At 46.9% G+C, this 25,289-nt stretch overlaps 1 protein-coding gene across 1 annotated transcript in view; it reads left to right on the top strand.

The window, feature by feature from the left end:
- The first annotated feature begins 2,833 nt into the window (after window positions 1-2,833).
- Window positions 2,834-25,289, top strand: part of VPS8 (VPS8 subunit of CORVET complex) — a 275,359-nt gene continuing 252,903 nt past the window's right edge. The window contains exon 1 of the mRNA XM_049881052.1: window positions 2,834-2,932. The gene's annotated coding sequence lies outside the window, so the exon portion shown is untranslated. The remainder of the gene's footprint in view (window positions 2,933-25,289) is intronic.

The following is a 25,289-nucleotide window of genomic DNA, read 5'->3' as shown; positions in this document are numbered from 1 at the left end:
ATTGGGCCAATTTGGAGGTTGAAGGGGGTTGTCAGGACAGGCCTTTGTATCCTAAGTCTTCACGCACAGGGCTGGATTTGCATATGTTAATATGGAGAGCTGTAACTATTTAATGAGAAGCAGTGGACCATGTGGGTGAGCAGAATTCCTTAGAGTATTTTTTTCAGATGTCTTCATTCAGTCTCTTTGTTGTACTTCTACAAATCCAGGTGTTTGGATTGAGTTGGTCCCGGTCCCCACTCCCCTCCCTCAAAACTCTGAAGCCACAGATCTCAGATAGATGCCAGACTCAGCCTTGGGTCTGGAGAGACAGGGTGGGGGAGCACTCTGCCTACCTGAAAACAACCCCAAGGGGATGGCCTCAGCCAGGCAGCCCCAGGCCAGAGAGCCCAAGCCCAAGGACTAGGGGGAGGATAGTGTGGGGTGTAGGGAGGAAAGGATAGAATTCCAGAGACAAGAACCCTCTCTGGAGACAGCCTGCTGGGCTTCCAGCCCTCCATCTGGGTTCCACTAAAAACACATTTTGCGTGTTTCTGTTGTTCTTAAGTCTGGGTTTATTTCAAGGGGAAAATTATAAAGAAACATCTTTCCCTTCACTTCAACAGCAGCTTGTGCTTGGGTAGATTCTCATCGTCTGGCCTGTCCCGCCAGGAGGTGAAAGGTGGGGCTGAGGGAGGTCCTGGAAAGAGACCCCCCAAGAGGCCCCAAGAGGCCCCAGAAGGTGTAGGCTCCAAGCTCTGCTTGCTGTCCATGTCCCAGACCACTGGCCGTTCTCCACTCTCACCTTCCCAGCCCACAGCAATGTCCGGGGCCAGAAGAGACCGTTGGTGGTTTGGGAATGAGAGGAGGGGGCCTGGGGGTAGCACAGGACATGGGGAAGACCTGTGGACCGACCCCCCCCCCCCCCCCAGGAAACTTCCACAGACAGAAAGGCGAGTGACAACACCCCCACAGCTGTTTGACAACCTCCCTCTCTGAGCCCAGGCAGCATTTTGCAGGTAACCAGCCAAGTGAGGCTGGGTTTTGCCCTGATAGGAAGCCTGAGGTAGCAGAGGCCCCTCCTAAGGGATTCAGGTTCCAATCCAGTCTGAGAATCCCCAAGGTTACCCAAAGGCTTTGAACTTGAGACTCATACCTCAGAGACACAAAGAATAAACTCACAGCTAGAAAGGCCCTTTCCATCTAGCCCAATACTGTCATTCAATAAATGAGGAAACTGAGACCCAGAAAAGGGCACCTGCTTGACCAGGCTACACAGTGGGTAAGTGGGTGGGCTGACCTATCTCCCAGGCCTCTGTGTTGTTGGGGGCTTTTCTGCCACACTGCTTGTGAAGGTACGTGGATGGACAGATGGCCAAGGAGGAGACCAAGGGCTCCAATAAGCTTGCCCACTCGTGGACTCGCACACATGTGTGCACGCATGTAAAAGGCCCTCAGACCCAGTCAGCAGCTCACCAGCACTGCCCTGGAGCACAACCTGGTTCTCTCCTCCAGGGTCATCTTGGCCACCCAGGCTCCAGGCAGCCGTAGAGGACTTAGGACACTACCGTAGGTGGTCCTGTCTTTGCACAGAGCTAGTTCCAGACACAAAGGGAGAATTTAGGTCCCAAGCCCCAGGCTCTGGCTTTCACCCACAAGGAATAATTCTTGTGGAGCCTCCTCTTCTCTGAGAAGGGCCTCTGCAACGGCTAAGGCAGAGCTGCTTAGGAAGGACTTGATTGCCCTCTGGTGGCCATATCTGGCATATCTTATCCAGCCCTCAGTCCATTCATTCATCAAACGTGTATTGAGCTCACCTCCTCCCCTTTGCTGTGGGCTAGGCAAGAAGGACCTATGCTTGTTGAATGAATAAACAGCTCCTACCTTCAAGGAAGAAACCCTGGTCGTGTAGTGGTTAACACCTACAGCTGTTAACCAAAATGTCGACAGTTTGAATCTACCAGGCGCTCCTTTGGAAACTCTGTGGGGCAGTTCTACTGTGTCCTATACGGTCACTATGAGTCAAAATTGACTCAATAGCAACGGGTTTGGGTTTTTCTTTTTTTTTTTTCTGGCTTACCTTCAAGGAGTTCCCAGTCCACAGTAGGAGACTGATATGCAACAATTACTATACAGATTGATTAGAGCTAAGCTTTAAAAAAAAAAAAAAGCTTAGGGTACAAAAAAAACCCCAAAACCCATTGCTGTCAAGTCAGTTTCGACTCAGGGTAAGCCTAAAGGGCAGAGTAGAACTGCCCTAGAAGGTTTCCAAGGAGCGACTCATGGATTTGAACTGTCAACCTTTTAGTTAGTGGCTGTAGCTCTTAACCACTGTACCACCAGGGCTCCCAGGAAGCCAAAAAAGAAAAATGTGGTAGGGTAAGTGATCCCAGCTTCCAGGCAAAGAGCAGAAGCAGAGTTCCTCAAGGGACATGGGCTGACTGGTTCCTGGGCTATGCATAAACAATCAATAGTTAACATGCGTTTTCAGCTTAATATACATTTAATAAAGTTTAGGACTTTACAGCTTACCAAAAGATTGCACTTATATTTCCTAGTTAATCTTCCCAACACCCCATGAGGTGTGTATAACTAAATTAAACCCACTGAGTCAATTCTGACTCATAGCTACCCTACAGGACAAACTGCCCCATAGGGTTTCCAAGATGTGGCTGGTGGGTTCGAACTGCTGACTTTTTGGCTAGCAGGTGGTCTCTTAACCACTGTGTCCCAGGGCTCTGAGGTGTGTATAATTATCCCCATTTTACAGATGAGGACACTGAAGCTTGGAGAGGCTACGTGATTTGCTTCAACTCATTGTCTGGTAACTGGCTCTGTGGTAAATATGATTGCTATACCTCCCAAACTCTTCCCGACGGAACAGGCTATACACGAGGAGATGGGCACTGCAGGCATGGGCTTGGCGGGGGTCAACTGCCTCTGTCCCCAAAGGGTGAGTAAATTGGGGGTTTGGATGACTAAGCAGGTCTCTTCCATCCCAGAATGCACAGAGCTGTACAGTGATACCAGGTGGCCTGACACGGGGCAATTGCAAACTGTAGAGTCCTGGGTCTGGTGGCTCCATCATAAACCTGGATGTGATGAGCCAGAGAGAGGGAAGTTGTATTTCCTCTTCACCACCACAGGGTACAGGGACGTGGCTAGACCAGAGCTCGGGGGTTCAGGTGAGCCTGGGCCCCAGGATATGCAGACATCTTACAAGGGTAGGGGGTGGCCTCTGGGAAAAGGCTGAGGAGCCCAGAGCTGGGAAAGAGCTTAGGTGATGAGAACCACAGGTGGGTATGAGTATGGGTGGCTATGTGCAAGGGGACAGAAGCCCCCAACTCATGGTGACCCCATGCACAACTGAACGAAACTCTGCCCAGCCCTGAGCCGTCCTTGTGATCGGCTGCAGATCAGACCCTTGTGATTCACAGGGTTTTTTTTTTTTTTTTTTTAAATTGTGCTTTAGATGAAAGTTTATAGAGCAAATCAGTTTCCCATTTGATAATTTGTACATAAAGTATTTCATGACCTTAGTTTCATTCCCCACAGTGTGTCAGCACCCTCCCCATTTCTGCTCTGGTTTCCCCCTGTTCTTTATCTACCCCTTCCTGCCTTCTCATCTTCCAATTGATTGTTCTAAGGAATATGGTCCTGTTTCCTCTTGGATATTGTTTATCTTATGGGCTTGTCTGTTGTTTGGCTGGGAGGTGGTCTCCAGGAAAGGCTTCATTTCCAGGTAAGAAAGGTGCCTTAGGGCTTCAGTCTCAGGGGCTCCTCCAGTCTCTGTCAGACCAGCAAGCCAGTTTTGTTGTTGTTGTTGTTGTTGCTTTGTGTGAATTTGTTTTTTTCCTACAATTTTCTCCCACTCTGTCCAGGACCCTCTCTTGTGATCCCAGTCAGTGCGGTCGGTAGTGATAGCTGGGCACCATCTAGTTCTTCTGGTCTCAGGGTTATGTAGGCTATGGTTCATGTGGTCCATTAGTTGTTTGGACTAATTGTTCCCTTGAGTCTTTGGTTTCCTTCACTCTCCCTCACTCTGGACAGGAGGAGACCAATAGTTGTATCTAGATGGCTGCAAGCAAGCTTTTAAAACCTCAGATGCTACTCACCAAAGTAGGATGCAGGACATTGACTTTATGTGGTCTGTTGTGCCAATTGATGTAGATGTCCCCCGAGTCTATGGTTCTTTGTCTTGTAGCCTAGGAACTTCATTCCGTGAAGTGTTTGGTTATGTCTAAGAGGTTTCCCTGACTTTACCCCTTGTGTGCTCTGCATGAGCTGAACTTATAGTCATGTATGTAGAAATATCCACTACCAAACCTATATTTGCTGGTGAATCCATAGTGTTTTCACTGGCTGATTTTCAGAAGTAAATCACCAAGATTTTCTCCCTAGTCCATCTTAGTCTAGAAACACCACCGAAACCTATTCGGCATCTAGCAACATGCAAGCCTCCACTGATCCATGGCCATGAGGTGCATTGGCCAGAAATTGAATCCAGGTCTCCATCATGGAAGGTGAGAATTCTACCATTGAACCACCATCATAAAATGCAGATCCCAGGATGGAGTGTTTCCCAAAGGCAGGACTCAATGCATAGCATGTCCTGGTAATGGGTGGGGGATTTAAATTCAATGAACCTTCGCTGACAGCCCACGCTGTGCCCAACGCAGTGATAGGCACTAAAAACAAAAAACCAAACCCATTGCCGTCGAGTCGATTCTGACTCATAGTGACCCTATAGGACAAGGTAGAACTGCCCCCTTGGGTTTCCAGTGAGTGGCTGGTGGATGTGAACTGCCAACCTTTTGGTTAGCAGCCATAGCTCTTAACCACTACACCACCAGAGAGCTCATATTTAATCCTATTTAATCCTCACCACAGTCCTATAAGGTGATGAAACTCAGAGAGGTCAAGTAAGTGGCCCAAGGTCACAAAGCTAGTGATAGTGCTAAGATTCAAGCCCAGGCCTTCTAATTCCAGTGTGGCTTATCATAAGTGCGTGGTTTGACTTTGCTAATTTCTGTAGCCTTCCATGAAAGAGTCAAATATTTGGGAAGTCAAACATCCAAGAAAGGGAGGGAGCGTCGGGTATTTTTATGTAAGCAGATGCTCCGACCATGGAGTCTGATTTCCCAGCCAGCTCTGCCCTATCCCGGGACACACACTCTGCCGAATGTTTGGTTTTGTCTGAGCTCTACGGAGCTGGAGCTGTGTTTTCAAGGACTCCAACACTCCACAAGCATACAAATGTCTCTCCTTCCTTTTCTGGTGAAGCAGATTTAAAGAAGGAACTAAGAACCGTGGCCGCCATTAAGTTCACTGCCCACAATTATTTGCATCCCCCCCCCCTTTTTTTTTTTCTCTTGAGTCATTTTAAAAAGCCCTTATGATTCCTTTAATCTCCCTTTGGTAGAACGATTCAATTCTTTTCTCTCTTAACTCCTCTCTCCTGAATGTTCCACACCTCCCCCTCCCCCTCCCCCTCCCGAAAGCTTTAAATAATGCAGCAAATTCTTGTTTCATTTCCTTTCTCTGTTTCCAGATGGATTTTTTTCTGCCCAGAACATCCCTGGGAATCATTTCTGTCAGATGCTTCACTGGATGTCTCTTGGTCTTCACATTCATCCACCCCCACCCCTGCACCCACCGGAATGGCAATTTGCTATTTTAATTATAGTTTCTTTTGCCACTCTTGAGGGTTTCTTTCCTTCTAGGTCCTTTACCTTGCTTAGATTTTAATCCTTTCTTCCAAAAAAAGAAAAAAAAAAGGAATAATTCTTCTTGGTCTGTATGTGATGCTGGTTGTTCAGATGATGAACTCAGCTGCTGAGCAGCAGGCCCAGGGTGCCCTGGGTCAATGAGGGGCTCCATACAGGTGCAGATGGAGTCAACGCTACGGGGTGGGGTGTCCCTGGACCTGTCTGGTTGCTGCAGTTCGGGGGTGGCCTTCTTTAAGACCTGACCCCGACCCCAGGCAGTCAGCCTTTTGACTCTGCCTCTCTGGCCAGCCAGTTAGAGTTCCGGGACCATGTGTCTTGCGTTTCATGGGTTGCTCTTTGTAGGCTGGGCTGGGCCGACCTTGACCACAAAAATCATCTGGGTCACCAGCAGGAGCTTCCCAGGTGTCTGCTGGGCCTGTGGGCTGAGGCTGCAGCTAGAAATGAGTCTGGGCAGGAAGTGAAGGGGGAAGTAACCTGTGTGACTAGGAAGTCAATGAGGCCTCCATGCCAGCAGAGGACCAAAAAACAGTTTTCTGATGCATTCCAGGCATAGAGGCCGGCCAACTCACCACACGGAGAACAGCTCAAAAGCTACTGCCCATCCTGTTTGGGCTCATAAACCTGTCCTCCAGGCAGATATGTAGGTCAGTACTGGTGAAGGTCATTGCAGGTGGGTGGGAGCATGTAAACTGCAACTCTGAACCTGACTTAAACAGAAACATGGGGTGGTCCAAAGTCAACTACAGTCCCTGGGGCAGGGTGATCCACTTACAGCTGTGTAACCTGGAGCAGGTCACATTGCCCTCTAAACCTCAGCGAGCATGGAAGGCCACTCCGTGGGCCACACTGATGTCACTATGCCAATGAGGACATGTGAGAGCCATCACTCATTCATTCGTTCATTTCCTGCAGGGATTTGAGGCAAGAGACCCAGCTGGAGACTCAGAAAAAACAATTTTAAGGTCCTAGAGTAAAAGCGAAGATAGGTCTGAGATTGTCTCAAGTTGGAGTAAAGGAAGTAAATATGGGGTGGTCCTGTGAACCCAGCTGACCTGCTCCCCAAGAAGCAGAGGGGGAATCAAAGGAGAAACCCTGTTGCAGGATCATTTGGGGAATTGGGAGGAGTATGGGGCCTGCACCCTCATGAGCTTGCCTTCTAGTCCTGGGGCTGGGGGTGGGGGGGTTGCTACCTTGGGAAGGAGCAGGCCTAGGCCTTCCAAGACAGCTGAAACACCAAATAAGACGGCAGGAAATGAGGCAAATAAATGGTTCTAAACTTGGATTTGTATAATTCTGACACCTACTAGGTGCTCTTTTTATATATGTTTGTCGTTAGGTGCCATTGAGTCAATTCCGACTCTTAGCAACCCCGCGTGACAGAGTAGAACTGCCCCATAGGGTTCCTAGGCTGTACAGTAGCCCCCCCATCTATGGTTTCGCTTTCCATGGTTTTGGTTACCCGCGGTCAACCACGGTCAACCGCGGTCTGAAAATGTTAAATGAGTATGCAGTGTGGTAAAATCTCACACCATCCCACTCTGTCATTCATATAACTTTTATTACAGTGCATTGTTATAATTGTTCTATTTTATTATTGTTGTTGTTAATCTCTTACTGTGCCTAATTCATAAATTAAACTTTATCATAGGTTTGTATGTATAGGACAAATCTCAGTATTATATAGGGTTCAGTATCATCCGCAGTTTTGGTCTTCCACGGGGTGTCTTGGAACGTATCTCCGGTAGATAAGAGGGGACCACTATAATGTTTATGGAAACAGATCACCACCTCTTTCTCCTACAGAGCTGCTGGATGGGTTTGAACCTTACAGTTAGCAGCCAAGCACCTAACCGTTGCACCACCAGGGCTCCTACTTCATATACAATGCTTTTATATACGAAGGATTTGTTTGTGTCTCTTACACTGAACTCTGAGTTCTTTGGAGCAGCACTGTTGTATTTCATCTTTTTAACCCTCCCCAGCAGAGTTCAACACACAGTAGGTCCTCAATAAATGCTAGTACCTTTAGTGGTACAATGGCTGTGGCATTGCCAAGGAGCAGGTTGGGGAGACATATTTTGTTCCCCCCCATCTCCATTATGGGCTCCAACAATGGGCTCAAGCATAACAATGATTGTAAGGATGGTACAGGACCCGGCAGTTTTTCGTTCTGTGGTACGCAGGGTTGCTATGAGTCGGAACTGACTTGATGGCACCTAACAACAACATCTCCATTATCACCCCCCCAAACTACCCTAAATAAAAGTAGTATATTTTTTGGACAATTAATGTCTTCTTACTCTTAGTAAACTATGAATGCAAGTGCCTTTAGAAAAGCTGCTGCTTTTATGAATCTGTAAAGAATCAGCTGAATTCCTTGCAGAGCTTTGAGACAAGTCCCCCAGTTCTTGCTTCCAACCAGATTGCCATTCCTAAGTTCCTTATAGGCAGAAGCCTAGAGCCCCACTTTTGGGGCAGTCCACCTTATACCGGAGTGAGCAGGTGGCCTACAGTTGGTGGAAGATGGGAAAGCTCCGAGTGACCTGGAATTGTTGGGGGTGGCTTTATGGAGGAGCAGAGATTTTAGCTGGATGCTGGAAGGCAGGGGACACACTTCCTTTGGGGAGGTGGGTGAAGTCAAAGCCAATGCAGCAGAAAGCCTGGCTGTGCAGGGTAACACGGGGGGGGGGGGTGTGTCAGGAGGGAAGATGTCTGGAAGGGAGAAGTGGGAGGTGAGGTTGGGTAGATGGTGGTGCCAGATCAAAGGGGGCCTTGAGTGCTGGGTGAAGGAGGCAGATCTGTGTCCTTGAGCAGGACCCACCACCAGAGGCATCTAAGTCAAGAAAGATTGGGGTGAAAAGCAGATTTTAGGAACATTAGTTGTATGTACCAGTTGTGGTTGAGTTGCCCCTGACTTATGGCAACCCTATGTGTGTCAAAGTAGAACTGTGTTCCACAGGGTTTCCAATGGCTGGTTTTTCAGAAGTAGATCTCTGGGCCTTTATTCCCAGGTGCCTCTAGATGGACTCAAATCTCCAAACTTTAAGTTAGCAGCTGAGTGCTTTAACCACCCAGGGCCTCTGGAGAGCAGGGGCTGATCAGTTAGAAGGCTTTGGTCATGAGTCCAGCATGACAGCAAAGTTCTGAGCTACCATGTATGGTGCAGAAATAAAAGGATAATTGATAAGTGAAATGGAGAAGACAGCCCAGGAGTGCAAGGGTTCAAAGGTTATGAGGTGAAAAGTGCCCCAGAAGCAAGATGTTGTGCCGTTGTATGCCATCGAGTTGATTCCGACTCATAGGACTCTATAGGACAGAGTAGAACTGCCCCATAGAGTTTCCCAGGCTAGAAACTTTGGAGGTGCAGATGGACAGGTCTTTTCTCCTGTGGAGCTGCTGGTGGGTTCGAACTGCCAAGCTTTCCATTAGCAGCCAAGTGCTTAACCATGGCACCACCAGGGATCCTTAGAACCAGGGTACCAATTACCATTGAGTTGATTCTGACTCTTGGAGACCTCATGTGTTTCAGAGTACAACTGCTCCATAGGGTTTTCATGGCTGGGACCTATGGGAAGCAGATCACCAGGCCTTTCTTCCAAGGTGCCTCTGAGTGGGTTTGAACCACCAACCTTTTTGGTTAGTAGCCGAGCACTTGGCCATTTGTAGGGTCAAAAGCAGGGTCGATGTGTATTTTGTGTTCCTCGATGAATTTCCTGAAGGGGGTTAGTTAGGAATTACTGTCCAAAAAAACCAAACCCATTGCCCTGGAGTCAATTCTAACTCATAGTGATACTATAGGACAGAGTAGAACTGCCCCACAGGGTTTTCAAGGAGTGGCTGGTGGATTTGAACTGCCGACCTTTTGGTTAGCAGCCGAGCTCTTAACCACTGCCCACCACTGCTGTCCAGCTCTTGCTAATGTGTACACAAGAGCAGCCGAGAGATTTTCCACAAACCTCCCCCAGGAAATGGCATATGGAGGCAGGTAAGGGTTAATGTGGTCTGCAAATAAACTGAAGACTAATCCTCAACAGTACTTAGCGCCGGGTAAAATGTGATGAATTATTCACCTTTACAGTGTAATGAGCAGGTTGAATCCATGGCACCAGGCCTCTTGAGCTGTATTTTACACGTAGGTCCTCCTCTTAGTCTTCTTATTTAATCACTTCCAGAACACCTGGCTTAAGTACGTGTTTCAGGTCTCATATATATATTTTTTTTCTGCAAAAATAAATGAGATCATACTTTTGTCTCATGACATTCTGACACTTTCCTTGTTCTTACATTAAAATAAGCATGATTGGTAAGAAAGGGCTCAGTAATTACGTACAAGGAGGAAGACGAAGCACACTTTCCTTTAGGCTGTCCCTTCAGGTCTTCACGGAAGAAGTTCTGCTCTACAGAGAGGCTTCAGGATGCTCATTTGCATATGGGTTACTCCTACTTTATGGTTAATCTCAGGGGGTTAAATCTGTTTTTTTCTTTCAAGCTGACTGGGATTCTCTCTCCTGCGGAGCAGGGTGTCTGGGCAGAGGTGATCCTAGCCCTCAGGAATGTCTGCAAATGTGGGAAGAAGCCGAGAGCTTCCCACTCGTGGGCAATCTTTCAATGTTCCTGGTCCCTGCAGCCAATTCCCCTAAACTATATGCTGAATTTCTGCTCTACCTTGCTCAGGCAGTCTCCTCCAGAAGGGCACAAACCTCTGTGAGTGGAAGGTTCTTGGAAGGATCCATTTCAATTACAGATACACAGACTGAGAAACTGCAGGTGGAGGTGGGTGTGGTTAAGGCAGCACAGAGAGCCAGGGGAAAAGAGAAGCACAGGAACAAGAGGTGAGGGCAAGCCCAAACCAAACCAAACCAAACCTGAAGCTGTCAAGTCGATTCTGACTCATAGGGACCCTATAGCACAGAATAGAACTGCCCCATAGGGTTTCCAAGGAGTGGCTGGTGGATTCAAACTGTCCACCTTTTGGTTAGCAGGCTGTCTTAGGCTGGGTTCTCTAGAGAAGAAAAACGAGTAAAGTGTATAAAACAAAAACAAAAACAAAAAACCAAACCCAGTGCCGTCGAGTCGACTCTGACTCATAGTGACCCTATACGACAGAGTAGAACTGCCCCATAGAGTTTCCAAGGAGCGCCTGACGGATTCAAACTGCCGACCCTTTGGTTACCAGCCATAGCACTTAACCACTACGCCACCAGGGTTTCCATAAATATATATATAGAGAGAGAGATTTATACAAGGAAATGGATCATGTGGTTGTAGAGGCTGGAATGTCTCAAGTTCGTTGTTCAGGATAGAAGTGTCTCCTGATTCATGTAGCCACAGGGACTGATGAGCCCAAGATCGGCAGGTCAGACAGCAGGGCTCTTGCTCACAGGCTGTGAAGATCGACAAATCCCAAGATCGGCAGGCAAGACCACAGGTAAGCTGCAAGCTCAAGTCCCAAGAACCGGAAGTCAGATGAACAGGAGCCAGCTGCCAGATCCAGAGTGAGCAAAAGCCCAAGAGCCTTGCCAGAATGCCCCCTTATATTCGATGCAGGTGACTTGCCCAAGGAAACCCCCTTTCAACTGATTGGCTACTCACAGCAGATCCCATCACGGACGTGATCACATATCAAATCTCACCATGGAAGTGATCACATCATATGGTGGCCAAACCACTGAGAATCATGGCCCAGCTAAGTTGACAAACAACCGAGGTCTTAACCACTGTGCCACCAGGGCTCCTCAAGGACAAGCCAGGAGGTGGCAAGCAAAAGGATCAACCCAAGGAAGAAAAATGGTCCCTGTAGAAAGACAAGCTGAGACTGAAGGTGAAGGGAACAGAGGAACAGTCAGGGGTGGGGATGAAGCTTTGAAGGGAGAAAACTGTGGCTCTCAGAAAGAAAACGGAGCCAGAAAGAAGGTAGCAGGGAAAGGTCAGAAAGAGAAAAAACACCAGGAATAGAATGGGAAACAGTCTCCATCCCCAGGGACTCTGAGGAACTGAGCTAAGGGCAGGAGCCCTGGTGGAGCAGTGGTTAAGAGCTCAGCTGCTAACCAAAAGGTTGGCAGTTCAAATCTACCAGCCGCTCTTTGAAAACCCTATGGGGCAGTTCTACTCTGCCCTACAGGGTTGTTATGAGTCGGAATCGACTTGACAGCAATGGGTTTGTTTGGTTTTGGCAGGTGGACCCACAGCAAAGGACACATCAGGCTACGGACCAAGCTGAAGTGGCTGGGAGCATGAGGAGGGTTAGCTGTCTATGTAGCTACCAGACTTTGACCCACCACATTCCTAGCTTCTGGCTTCCCAAGCAGTTTCATGGGATCTTCCCTACAAGTGCTACTCAGCAGGAGACAATGGGCTTGGATGTCAGCACCAGGCTCTGAATGTTGCCTGACCACTAGTAGCCCGGACTCCCCTGAGCAAGACAGCACTGGTGACAGCCAGCAGCAGCGTGGAGGCCTGATGGGGCCTCTCAGCCAGGCCACCTTGGAACACAGTGTCCATGTTCTTCCATGAACTGGAGGAAAGGAAAGCCCTTCTGGATGTCTTATTCAAGGTTGGTCTTTGTTCAGTTCAATGAAATGGAACCAATATTGATGAATCCACATTGGAGGCCGGCCCTCAAGGAGACCACAGTCCAGTGATTTCAGCCAGAGGGACAGACAAGTACACAAGCCATCTTGTATTGAGATAAGTGTGATGACAGACATTTGAACAAGACAGAGATGGCAGAAGAGAGGGAAGAAGTGATGTCTGAGGAGACTTTGAAAAATACATTTTACAAAACATTATTTATTTAAAATTTTATTTATCTTTGTTGTTGAGAATATACATGGCAAAACACAACAATTCGACAGTTTCTACATGTACCATTTAGTGACAATGAGTTACGTAACCATTCTCACCCTCCTTTTGTGAGCTGTTCCTCCCACATTAACATAAACTCACTGCTCCCTAAGATTCTTATCTAATCTTTCAAGTTGCTGTCGTGAATTTGATCCCATATAGATCTTAATATATATATATATCCCATATAGATCATATCCCATATACCCCATATAGATATATATCCCACTAAAAAAAAACCATATAGATCCCATAGTTCTTTAAAATGCTCAAGGCAGACATTTTCTACTAGTGAAGCTAACTTTTGTTTGGTTTTAAGAAGCCTTCAGGGGATATTTTTAGTTTAAGGTTTAAATATTATCTCAGGGCAATAGAATCAGGGGTCCATCCAACCTTCATGGCTCTAGGAAGCCTGGAGTCCATGAGAATTTTAAATTCTGTTCTGCATTTTCACCCTTTTGACCAGGATTCTTCTGTAGAATCTTCAACAAACATTTATTATTTACCCTTTTTTAGAGATGGTAGTAGGGCTTTTCATCAAGTAATTCCCTTAATCATCAGAAAACTTCCTAAGGGGTAGATTCCGTTACTATTCCCATTTTACAGAAGAGAAAATTGAGACACAGAGGGGTTAGAAAAGTGACCCAACATAGCTGGTAAGTGGCAGAGCCGGGTTTGATGCCACTGTCTTTGAAATGGGAGTTGACCAGGAGGCCAAGCTGGGGGGACGCATTCCAGGCAGAGGGAACAGCATGCACAAAGCACAGAGGTATGAGCTTGCATGGAACGTCCCAGCAACCATATGTAGCTCCGTTTTACAGCAGCAAGAAGAGCAGGTAGTTGTGGACTGTGAGGCTGGAGAAGCTGGTAGGGGCCAGATCACGGGGTCTGACAGCGTAGACTTCATCTTCCTGTAACGAGGCCCCACTGAAGCATTCTTAGAAGGAGTGTCACAGAGTCAGATCTAATTTTAAGGAAAACTACTCCCGCTTCAGGATGAATTGGGGCAATGTGGGCAAAGGAGACCGTGGCAGGGGAACAGTTAGGAGGCCATTGTAATAGGGAAAGATGAGGCCATGAGGCACCGAGCTAAGGCAGTGAAAAGGGGACACCTTTTTGAAAAGCTTTTTAGGGGATTAAATCAACAGGCTTTGATGGTTGGCTGAATGTGGGGGCAAGGGAGGGAGCGGTTGGCGTATCTGGGGTATTGCACCAGCCCCGGGCTCATGGTGCCACTGAGTAGTTTCTATTAACCCAGTAGGGCCCAACATCCTTCCTCAAGTGTGGTAATGTGTTAGTGAAAAAGATTAACAAGCTTCACTTGTATTTTTGAGCTGAAATTATGGTAAGGTTATCTGAAAGAGAGGTGTCAGATGTTTGGGCATGGGTGCAATTTCAGTGCTTATCATAGGCACCATTTTCCTTAGATACACTGAGGGCCATACTGGGTTAAGAGAAACTGCTCAGTGGCACCACACGCCCAGGGCTGGTGCAATACCTGCTGAACCCCAGCCACACCTCTGGTGAGGGTGACTGCTAGGTCTCTGACTTGGGGACTGCTGTGGCCACCAGCTGAGGCACAAAAAGCAGGTGTGTGGGCAGGGGAAGGTAAGGAGCTGGAAACTCAGTTTTGAACATGCTACACTGGGGGTGGCCGAGGGATTCCCCTATATGTGGAGAGCAGCAGTCTTAGTTGTCTAGTGTTGCTATAACAGAAACGCCACAAGTGGGTGGCTTTAAGAAGCAGAAGTTTATTTTTTCACAGTTTACGGGGCTGGAAGTCTGAATCAAGGCCCCGGCTCTCAGGGGAAGGCTTTCTTTCTGTGGGCTCTGGAGGAAGGTCCTTGTTCCTTGGTTCTTTGGTGATCTTCATGTGGTGTGGCATCTCTCTTCCCCCAACTCTGCTTGCTCTCTGTGTCTAATCTGCTTGGTTTACATTTCCAAAGAGACTGACTTAAGACACCTCTACACTAATCGTAGCCCTGGTGGTGCAGTGGTCAAGAGTTCGGCTGCTAACCAAAAGGTCAGCAGTTCAAATCCACCAGCCACTCCTCGGGAACCCTATGGGGAAGTTCTACTCTGTCCTATAGGGTCACTATGAGTTGGAATTGATTCGATGGCAACAGGCTTGGTTTGGTTTCTGGTCTACACTAATATTGCCATATCAGCATAACAAAGAAAACCCATTCCCAAATGGGATTATAACCACATGTATAAAAAAGCCTCCATAGCTGCCTAGTCATTCTGACTCATAGCAACCCTAGGGTTAAGATTTACAACACATATTTTGGGAGGGACACAATTCAATCCATAACAAGCAGGCAGTCTGATACACGGGCCTGGATGGCTGTTGCCGGAGGTTGCATCTCCTCCACTCCATCCTGCAGACAGTCCCTCGTTGGAAGCACAATGACAGGAAACAGTTGACGGTAGAAGCTGGAGTTGGCAAGGCTGAATGTGATTAGTGCAGAAGAAATGAAGTCAGTACTAGATGGCAGGAAAACCAGACTGTTAGACATGGCAGAAAGTGGTCAAAGAGGACAAACTGAAAGTGGTGATGGATGCTCAGAATGTTCACTTCACTAAAAAGAAAAACAAAACAAGCCCATTGCTGTCGAGTCAATTCCAACTCATAGTGACCCTATAAAAAAGGACAGGGTAAAACTGCACCATAGTGTTTCTAAGGAGCAGCTGGTGGATTCGAACTGCTGACCTTTTGGTTAGCCGTGGAACACTAAACCACTGTGCCACCAGGGCAAGAATTTCTAAGTGATGTGAGGAGAGGAGAATTCATTAAAGGCGTGACTATCTCTTTAGTGTTAGCCTTTAATTCAATACAACAGAATTTATTGAACAGTCACCATATTCATTGACTCAACAGACATTTATTGAACACCTACTGTGTGCCAGGTGGCTTCATAAGAGCTGAAGATATAGCAGTGAACAATGAAAAATCCCTGTCCTGAGGGAGCTTACCTTCTGGGAGGGAGGGTGGGAGAAAAATGATCAACAACTAAAAGAAATAAAATACATCATTTTGAGTGTCCACTAGCTTATCCAACACCTTCATGCAAATTAGAAAAAGGCCACTTGTCTGGGTTGAGGTGACGCTGTGCCAAGTACACAGCTTGGCACGTACAGCACAGGCCCACATTTACTCCCTCAGCCAGGTCTCCAACCTGCAGAGCTTTCCAGGGCAGCTCTGTATGGAATCTCAGTTGCGCAACGGAGAAAAATAAAGCAGCCACAGAAGATCTCATCGGGAAAATGCCATTTGAACAAAGACCTGATGGGCATGAGTAAGCGAGTCATGCGGCTGCTTTGGGGCAGGTCATTCCAGGGCAATGGGAACAGCCAGTAGGAAAGCTTGAGACAGGAGCATGCCAGACATATTTGAGGAACAGCAAGGAGGCCAGTGTGGCTGGAGCAGAGAGAGCAAGGGGGGAAAGAGCAGGAGACTAGATCATAAAGGCAGCTAGAGGCCAGACTGTACCTTACCTGGTCGGACACTGTTAAGGTGCCCTGGTGACGCAACGGTTAAGTGCTTGGCTGCTGACCAAAAGGCTGGTGGTTTGAACCCAGCCAGTGGCTCCACAGGAGACAGACCTGCTGATCTGCTCCCGGAAAGATGACAGTCTACAAAACCCTACAGGGCAGTTCTACTCTTTCACACGGGGTCGCCATGTGTGAAAAATGGACTTGATGGCACCCACCAACAACAACAGGCCACTGTGAGCATGTGGTCTTCACTCTGAGTGAGATGGGAAGCCTTTGAAGGCATTAGAGCAGCAGAGGACTTGATTTGACTTGTAGAAGTGGCGGAACCATTAAGGACGCTCACGCAGTGACCAAGGTGAGAGGTAACGGTAGCTCAGACTAGGGAGGTGGCAGCAGAGGTGAAGAAGATGAGACGTGGCCATATTCTGGATACATTTTGTAAGGCCAACAGACTTTCCTGATGGATTGAATACACAGTGGAGAAGGATGCCTCCGAGGCATCTGGCCTGAGCAATGGAAGAATGGAGTCGCTGTTTATTAAGAGAGAGATTGCTGTGGAGGAAGCATAACTGGGCATATTGTTGAAAATTTTAATTTCCCCATCTATGTGAATGGGAGGATTAAGCCAAAGGCCCTCCCTTGTAATACGCTCTGACCCTCACAATAGCCCCAATTTACAGATGACAAAATCAAGACCCAGAATAACTTGCCTAAAGCTTGTGCAGCTAGCAAGTTACAGAACTAGGATTCAAACGAATCTGACTCCAACATCCCTGCTCTTTGCCCCCTTTTACCACATGGTCTCAGAGAACTTCTCCACCAAGGGACCAGACAGAAAATAGACCGTGAGCTGCCTGGGGGCTGAGGCTGAACATCATTGATTTCTGCATTCCCAGTGGTGGGGTCTGGTTGGAGGGACCAGTACATAACGCTCCTCCTCTCTCAACTCAATTTTGAGACCTACTGAGAGACAGACCTGGGAGTCACGCAGATAGGTAGTTGATAAACTTGAGGGTGAAGATGAGGCTTGGATGTGAGGTCACAGGAGGGCTCCCTGATGTTGTTCCCCAGTGTGGCAGGGCCAGACACTGCACACCTCTTCCTGGAACCCTCACCTGAAGAAGCAACTCAAACGCAGGTGTGCTGTGGGCTGATGGGGTTGAAGAGAGAGAAAAGGAGAGGAAGGGGTTGAGCTTCCCATGCTCAGCTCTTGCTCCCAAACTCACTTATCAGATAAATCAGGGAGGAGCAGGGAGACAGGCCAGGAGCATTATGCTAGCTGAGGTCCCCCCAAATGGAAATGTGAGGCAAGAAAAAGAAAGTACCAGTCTCCCCACCCAACTCTACACCCCCCACAAAGACAAGCACACAGTAGGGACTCAGTAAATGTTTGCTGAATCTTTTAATAGCTAAAACAAGCAAATACCTACACAGTGAAACCTGTGAGAGGCGGAAGTCGATGGGACCGCCTTGTTTTTCTGGGTCTCACACGTTTTCTACCTTTGACAGGATGCAGTTTTACTTTTCTATCGCTCTCTCTGCGTGGAAAATATTTGCGTTTCCCTTCCCTGACAGGTTTCTGCTTTACACGGGTTCCAGCTTTCTCTGGTTTTACTGTACCCTCTAGCAAACACTACAGAAGGTACTTTACATGCACATTTATTCCTCACAGTAATCTCATGAGGTAGGTACTGTTTTCATTTCCTTTTGCAAAGGAAGACATGGAGGCCCTGAAAGGTAAAGTACCTGATCTAGGGTGGAGTCAGGCCTTAAGCTAATTCTGCCCGGAGCTGGGGGAAGGGGGAGAAGGAGTCACGAACAGTCAGAGGGAGAAGGTGACAGTTGGCTTGGGTCTTGAAAGGTAAGTAGAGATTTGTCAAAGGGACAAGGTTGGGGGGAGGATATGGCATTCTAGAAGAGGGATCAGCATGGGCAAAGATCCCAAGACCTGAGCAATATACGGTGTGTTTGAGGAATAATGAGTGGACTAGACTGTTCAAAAGAGACCTCGCAAAATGGCGGCCTACACCGCAGTTGCAGCCTGCAGAATGATGTGTTTGACTTGCACTATTTTTTAAAAGTTATTCCAGCATTTAAAAATTGCCTGATTTCCCAAAACATCTGGACATTTGGCTTTTCTTACAGACCAGAAGAGAACCCTAGGTAACTTTAGGCTTGTATTTTCATATGGACACCTTTGTTGAGAGCTGAGAAGCTGCTGTCCCCCTCAGATGGACATGAGGTCCCCAGCTTGCCATACCCTACCACTCCCTTGAATCGAATCTCCCCAACACCTGCCTGCTCCACCCATTTACTTAGCTAACCTACCTGGCACCTGTGCACCTTTGAGTTTGCAACCCCCCTGAGCTGGAGGCTAGGGCTGAGTTTTGAAGGGCCTGATCTGCCATGTGACCAGGACTTTCAATTTTATCCTGAAGCCAGTCAACAGCCTTTAAAGATGATGAAACAGAAGGGTGAAAGATCAGATGAGATGGGGAAGACGTGGAGGCAATATTGAAATTATTAGGCACAAGGGTACCAATCGATTCTTCTGGAAAGTTCCTCTTCTGGATAAAGCAGCCAACAGTTGTTCTTGGAGAGTCATGGCTATGGGCACTGGAGTTGGAATCAGAAGGCCTGAGTTAAAAAAGAAGACAGAATGGCCTTCCTTCTTTCAAACACAATTACCCCCACCCCTGGTATGCTATGTCTGTTTAGTAAAGGAGAAAATAAGCACAAAGCTGGGTCAACATCCCAGCTTTGCCATTTGTCCCTGTCTATCTTTGGCAAGTCACTTAACTTCTTTGAACCTCAGTTTCTTCAAATATAAAATGGGAATAACACTATTCAACTTACAGAGTGGTTGTCAGCATGGAATGAGAAAAGGTGCTTGAACACGTATGTAAATGGTAGAAGCCCTGGAAATAGTAAAGGACCACTGGGACTGATAACATAGGAAGACCCCACACATGGGGCTTGGCTCTGCGAGTGTCAAACATCTAGAAGTGACACGAACCCCCAAATAATTGTGGTTCCCACTGTCCTGGGGCTTTTACCAACTGCACAGGTCACATCAAGCTACAGGAGCAAGAAAATATGCAAAAGAACTTATATCCCCTGCCTGTCTCCCGTACCCCCAATACACACACATGCACACACACGCAGTCTGGTGCAATAGCAGAAGCCCAGCAATGTGGTCTGTGCCGGGCTTGGCTTTCTGGGAATGGCGTGTAGGGATAAGGGACCCAGTCCCCTCTGTCCTGCACACAGCATCACAGTGGCTTGGGGATGGAGTCTGCACGGTCAACCTGATTTCAGCCTCTCATCTCCTGTCTCCCTTCTCTGCCCTGAGCTCTCTCCCTCCCTCTCCCCCTTGTTCTGTCTCCAGCTCTGCAATTCATCACTGAGCTGTGTCCCTGCCCTCTGTGACCATGTCTCTTTCCAGCACGACTTTCGCATTTTGATGTTAAAACAGTATTTTACCCAATATTTGACAGCATTTGGAGCCTTTTCCAAGGCCTTTCACATCTGTTATTCCATTTGAGCTTCACCAGGTCACTGCCAGGTAGGCAGGGAAAGTGCTATTATTAGCAGGGGTGATCGTTAAAGTATTTAACAACCGAAATGCTATGAGCCCATCCAGCCTGAATGGATGCAGGTCCCGGTTGTAGGTGAGGGGCCCGAGGCCTCCTCTGTAGTTGGTGGGCCGGTAAAACCTGGTAGTCCCGGGGTGGGGGTCAAGAAGGCCAGGGCAGTTGTGGGGCAGATTTGAAGGACTCGGGGAAGTGGCTTTTATGAAGCAGTATGGAAGCATTTCTGTTTTATAAGCATGGCATAACTACTTGTGCTTACAGTGGATCATGGTCACTAGGCCCAGTGTGCTCAAGTGGCAACAGAGCACAAATCAAAGCCAAAACCAAACCCATTGCCGTCAAGTCGATTCCAACTCATAGCGACCCTATAGGACAGTGTTGAACTGCCTCATGGGGTTTCCAAGGAGCGGCTGTTGGATTCTAACTGCCGACCTTTTGGTTAGCAACCCAACACTTAACTACTGTACCACCAGGGCTCTGACAGAGCTCAGGAAGAGGAATAACTTGTCCAGGATTAGGGTGAAGACAGGACTGGAAGTTGGGTCTCCTGACTCCTGGGGAAGAGATTTTGCCATTACCCAAGGGCATAGGCTAAATGCAAAGGTTTGTGTTTGCACCTCATCCTCCCTGACCTCATAGCGGCCTTGGACACTGGTGAGGTCCTTTCTTCTTGAAATTTGATCCCTGACCTGCCACAGGTCAACTCTACTGTTTCTCCCCATACTTTTGTGACCAGGTCTTATCTATGCTGTCTCCCGACTCCCCCTCAGATGTGTCAAGATTCTCCCCTGGGACCTCTTCCTTCACTCCATCCTCTCATAGACAGTCTCTCCCGTACCCACTCACTGCCTTAAGTCCATTCCCACTCCGACTCATCGCAGCGACCCTATAGGACAGAGTAGAACTGCCCCATAGGTTTTCCAAGGCTGTAAATCATTATGGGAGCAGACTACCATATCTTTCTCCCACAGAGCAGCTGGAGGATTTGAACTGCTGACCTTTCAGTTAGCAGCCAAGGGAGTAACCACTGCACCACCAGGGCTGCTTTTCCTGTACCCACACCAGCTGCTATTACCTCTCCGAGAACAATTTCCAGGAATTCTCTGAGGTCCTAACCCTTCTCCTGAGCTACCCATCTGACACCTCCCCCGAGTATCCTGCTAGCCACCCCACCTCAACATTCCCCAAAGTGACCTCTCCACTTTCTCCTCCCCACGCAGCTCCCCCTGGTGACTTCACCACACCTGTAAATGTCACCATCATTCTCCCACCTCCTAGACCGCACAGGAGTCGTCTGGCAGACACCTCAGGGGCAGGGTGCCCACGACAGCCACCCACCTCCTGTCACTTGATGCTCCTGGAAATCCCAGTGAAGATCAGTTTTGAAGTCAAGACTGGGGCTTATGTCCAGTCTCCCTCAGCCCTTGTCTCACCCTGAGGTCATTACCTTTGCAATGGCCTGTTCATTTTTTTTAATAAATATAATTTTTATTAAAATAATATATTAAAAAAGGCCCTGTTGCCGTCAAGTTGATTCTGACTCATGGTGACCCCACGTGTTACAGAGTAGAACTGTGCTCCATAGGGTTTTCTTGGCTGTAGTCTCAGCAGAAGCAGATCGCCAGGCCTTTCTTCGGTGACACCATGGGGTGGGTTCAAATCACCAATCTTTAGATTAGTAGCTGTGAGCAAATTGTTTGCACCACCCTTGTTTAAAAAGCCAAATAGTCCTCCTAAACCAAAAACCTGTTGCCATTGAGTTGATTTCGACTCATAGCAACCCTCTAGGACAGAGGAGACCTGCCCTATAGGGTTTCCAAGGAGTGGCTAGTGGATTTGAACTGACAACCTTGTGGTTAGCAGCCCAGCACTTAGCCACTGTGCCACCAGGGCCCATTAGTCCTCCTAGGTGTATAACATAAAACAATCGCTCCCTGCTTCATCTCTCCCCTTCTCTGACTTTTACTCCTCAGAAGTAATTGCTTTCAACTTTTTTTTTTTTTTTTTTACTATTTCTTTAGGTATTTATCTCCATTTTTCTAACAGAGGTAAATGCTTTTACTCTTATCTCTAGATTCTTCCGTTTTAGTCATTATCTATTGACTTCTGTCACAGCTGCTGTCTGTGCCCCGTCCATATTCCACATCAGATTCTCAAGAAAGTATTCTTCCTCACTTCCCAGTGCCAAGGTGCGTGTCTCTCTTCTGAAGGCTTTTGACTCTGGCAGGCTGAAAGTGCCAGGAAACGACTGGCCACCTCCCCCATTGCCAGCAGTCCTTAACCAGTGACCCCCAAGAGTCCGTGTACACATACCTCAGCTCCCTCCCTCTCAGGTGGGATCATTCTGAGGTGTGTGCTCTGCCCCATTTCCCAGTTTTCCCTGTGAGATTAAGTCCAATCACCCACAGAGGTATCTGGCCTAACCACACACTATTTTACTGGCTGTCCTCTCTCCCCTACACCCTCTCGGGTGTCCCCTTACTTCCCAACTAACCCAAACCAGCTAGCAGTTGCTGTGGAGCGGATTCTGCTCATGGCTACCGCACGTGTGTCTGAGTAGAAATGTGCTCCACAGGGTTTTCAAGGCTGTCAACTTTCAGAAGTAGATCTCCAGGCCTTTCTTTTGAGGCACCTCTGGGTGTGTTCACACCACCAACCTTTCAGCTACTTAGCAGTTGAGTGCTTAACCATTTGCTCCACCCTGGGACTCCTCCAAATAAAATTACTTGTGGGCGAAGTCTTATCTCAGGGTCTTCTTCTGGGGAAGTCAAAACCAAGACAACTTTCTCTATGGGTGAAGAGGGTTTCCCTCTCCTATGGTCCTTCTCCTTGAACACACACACACACACACACAGACACACACAGACACACACTACCCCACATTCTCTCAATATAGCTGTAGCAGGGATTTCAGTTAAATCAACATTTAGCATTTACATTGACTGTGTAAATATTGCTCACAGCTGAGCGACATAATGAACTATGATTACATTTATTTTTTAAATAGTGTTTTATTTTTCCTAAAGCTAATAATTGCTCTTTTTTCCCTCTCCTTGGCTCAGTCTTTATGTACTTACCACTAATTCATCCCCAGCCTCTCTCAGAGACTAAAACTTTCTCAATACAGTCAAATAAATCAGGTTATCTGTAAGTTTCAGTGTTTCCTTGGAAACACCACTCCTGAAACCTGGAGTGATCCTGCTCCAGCCTGGACTGGTTGCTTTCCTGGTTTGCCGCACACCTGTCATCACTTTGGAAGGTTCTTTTGCCTCTCTCCTGTATTATTCTTTCCCGGTTTACTTCCTCATTACATCTTTCAATAGCTTTCTGAGACTGGGTACAGCAGACGCAAACTATTTGAAACCTTGCATGTCTGAAAATAACACAGCTCAAGCTTTATTGACAATTTGAGTGGCTAGTGAATTCTAGATTAAAAAAACCACTTTATTTCAGAATTTGGACAAAATTGCTCCATTGTCTTCTAGCTTCCAACATTACTCTATGTTTTATTTTATGTTATATAGCAATTTATTTGAATATGTTTAATGTTTATAAATGTGTTGTTTTACTAGCTCTTTCATAAAATGCTTATATATTTTTGCATTTTATAAAAAATATGACATATATATTTAGTCCCATAGATTTTATTAAAAAAATTTTTTTTTTTTTTTTTAAACAATGCTATTGAGGTATTGGAAACCCTAGTGGCATAGTGGTTAAGTGCTACGGCTACTAACCTTAAAGGTCGGCAGTTCAAATCCGCCAGGTGCTCCTTGGAAACTCTATGAGGCAGTTCTACCCTGTCCTATAGGGTCACTATAAATCGAATCGACTCAACGGCCGCCGGTTTGGTTGGGTTGGTTTATTGAGGTATTGGAGCCCTGGTGACACAGTGGTTAAGAGCTCAGGCTGCTAACCAAAAGGTGGGCAGTTCGAATCCACCAGCCACTCTTTTGAAACCCTGTGGGGCAGTTCTACTCTGTCCTATAGGGTCACTATGAGTTGGAATTGACTTGATGGCAATGGGTTTTTTTATTAAGCTGTATTTTTGCACCCATAAAGTTTCATCCAAGTGCACAATTGAATGATTTTTACTAAATTTACTGATTTGTGCAACCATCACCAAAAAACCCAGTTTTCATCACTCCAGTAAGGTTTCTCATGCCCATTCCAGCACTGATTTTGAGCGGGCTTTGAACTGGTTCTGCCCAGTTCAGTCATGGCTGACAAAGCAAACCCCAAACAGACCCAAATTTTAAAATGTGGCTGAAGCAGAACGATAAGCAGAAAGGGGAAAAATTACAAGTCAAAGCCCTGCTATAAACTTAATCTTCTTAGAAAACAAGGGCAAGCATAGCAACCAAATCTCTTGACCTGCAGAGTTGGAAACAGCCGAGCCCTGCTCAAAAATGGCGGCCAATGGCGCCGCTTTGAATTCGTGTCACTCTCCACTGTCCTGGCAAGGATCCAGTTTCCTACACCAGGCTCCTGAAAGGGCCTCTCCCGAGTCTCTCGTTCCAGGGCTTTGAACCATAATTTTTCCCATTCTGCTTATTGTTCTGCTTTACCCAAATTTTAAAAATTCCGGTGTGTGCCGATTTTGCTTCGTTGGCTATGCCTGAACCAGTTAGGACCAGTTCAAAGCCCTGCTTTTGAGCAGTCCAGTACATTGAAAAAACATTGAACAAAGGATTAAACCCCCGTCCTTTGTATATGACCGGATGTTTCTTTCTAGAAACTTTAAGGATCTGTTTTATATCCCTGGTATCTGAAATATTACAATGATGTGCCTTAGTATGATTGGTTTTTTTTTCTTTTTTAAATTTCTTTGGCAATTATTCCCAAAACATTTCTTATTCTCTTCCTTCTGAAACTCCCTTTATTCCAGTATGGAGCCTTCTGAAATAACTCTTTCATGTCCTTATCTTTCTCTTCTTACTAGTTCTCTCTCTCTTGTTTTTGTCTTTATTTTACTTTTGAGAGATTCCCTCAATTTTTTCCTTCTAAACCTATACAATTTTTAAATTTTAGCTATCTTGATTCGCAAGAACCCTTTATTTGCTAAAGGTTCTTTTTTAAATAGCTCCTGATCTTGTTTCGTGGGTATGATTTCCTATCCCTCTGAGGATATTAATTGCACTGCTTTAAAAAATGGTTTCTTCTCCCTGAATTGTCTGGTTCCCCAGGTTTATTTCTTTCTTATTTAACTGCGTCTTTGTTTTAGACTCTTCCTTACCTTTCTGTCCCCTCATATTTCAGAGAGAGTTAAAAGCTCAAGCTCACTGAAATCTCTGTGTGCACAGGCAGGGCTGGTTGAGTAGAGGACCAAAATGCAGTGCTATCAGATGAGAAGCTGATCTTATATTGGGGACTCCCCCACCAATGCCAATATCAGTAGGTCTTTCTTTTGGGCCATTTACTCACCCAATGATGCTGTCAGTGCCCACCCAGGGACTTTCCCAACCTCCTCCTTCTCAAGTGCAAGCCAGGCCTCAGCATTCTGGAAGTCCAACAGGGGAAGGAGTGGGTACTCATATTGTTCAAGATGGAGAATTTCACTTAATGCCTCTGTTTTCAGTATGGTGCCTTGCCTCTTCCCTCCACTTTGCCTGGTGTCTTCCCCAAGTTCAGGGTCCCTCTCCTTTAA

The sequence above is a fragment of the Elephas maximus genome, chromosome 1, assembly GCF_024166365.1.
Source record: "Elephas maximus indicus isolate mEleMax1 chromosome 1, mEleMax1 primary haplotype, whole genome shotgun sequence".
NCBI lineage: Eukaryota > Metazoa > Chordata > Mammalia > Proboscidea > Elephantidae > Elephas > Elephas maximus.
This window is presented reverse-complemented; position numbering and strand designations above follow the sequence as displayed.